The sequence below is a fragment of the Odocoileus virginianus genome, chromosome 13 (assembly GCF_023699985.2).
Source record: "Odocoileus virginianus isolate 20LAN1187 ecotype Illinois chromosome 13, Ovbor_1.2, whole genome shotgun sequence".
NCBI classification, from domain to species: Eukaryota; Metazoa; Chordata; class Mammalia; order Artiodactyla; family Cervidae; genus Odocoileus; species Odocoileus virginianus.
The window spans coordinates 37395602-37396813 of NC_069686.1; positions in this window are offsets into that span (position 1 = coordinate 37395602).

The window sequence follows — 1212 nt, forward strand, 5'->3', positions numbered from 1 at the left end:
CCCCTCCTCCTCCTGCCCCCAATCCCTCCCAGCATCAGGGTCTTTTCCAATGAGTCAACTCTTCACATGAGGTGGCCAAAGTATTGGAGTTTCAGCTTCAGCATCAGTCATTCCAATGAACATCCAGGAATGATCTCCTTTAGGATGGACTGGTTAGATCTCCTTGCAGTCCAAGGGACTCTCAAGAGTCTTCTCCAACACCACAGTTCAAAAGCATCAATTTTTCAGCGCTCAGATTTCTTCACAGTGCAACTCTCACATCCATACATGACCACTGGAAAAACCATAGCCTTGACCAGATGGACCTTTGTTGGCAAAGTAATGTCTCTGCTTTTTAATATGCTATCTAGGTTGGTCATAACTTTCCTTCCAAGGAGTAAGCATCTTTTAATTTCATGGCTGTAATCACCATCTGCAGTGATTTTGGAGCCCCAAAAATAAAGTCTGACACTGTTTCCACTGTCTCCCCATCTATTTCCCATGAGGTGATGGGACCAGATGCCATGATCTTAGTTTTCTGAATGTTAAGCTCTAAGGCAACTTTTTCACTCTCCTCTTTCACTTTCATCAAAAGGCTTTTTAGTTCCTCTTCACTCTCTGCCATAAGGGTGGTGTCATCTGCATATCTGAGGTTATTGATATTTCTCCCGGCAATCTTGATTCCAGCTTGTGCTTCTTCCAGCCCAGCATTTCTCATGATGTACTCTGCATATAAGTTAAATAAGCAGGGTGACAATATACAGCCTTGACATACTCCTTTTTCTATTTGGAACCAGTCTGTTGTTCATGTCCAGTTCTAACTGTTGCTTCCTGACCTGCATACAGGTTTCTCAAGAGGCAGGTCAGGTGGTCTGGTATTCCCATCTCTCAAAGAATTTTCCACAGTTTATTGTGGTCCACACAGTCGAAGGCTTTGGCATAGTCAATAAAGCAGGGTTTTTGATGGCAGGGTCTGCGGCCGAGAGGAGCAACCCCACTTCCAAGGAGCAGTTGCTGAGGGGTGCAGGAGGGCTGAGGCGAACTACTCCACATTCAAGGTCAGGAGCGGCAGTTGTGAGGAGATACCCCTCGTCCAAGGTAAGGAGAAGCAGCTGCGCTTCTCAGGAGCAGCTGTTAAGAGATACCCCACGTCCGAGGCAAGAGAAACCCAAGTAAGACGGTAGGTGTTGCGAGAGGGCATCAGAGGGCAGACACACTGAGACCATAATCACA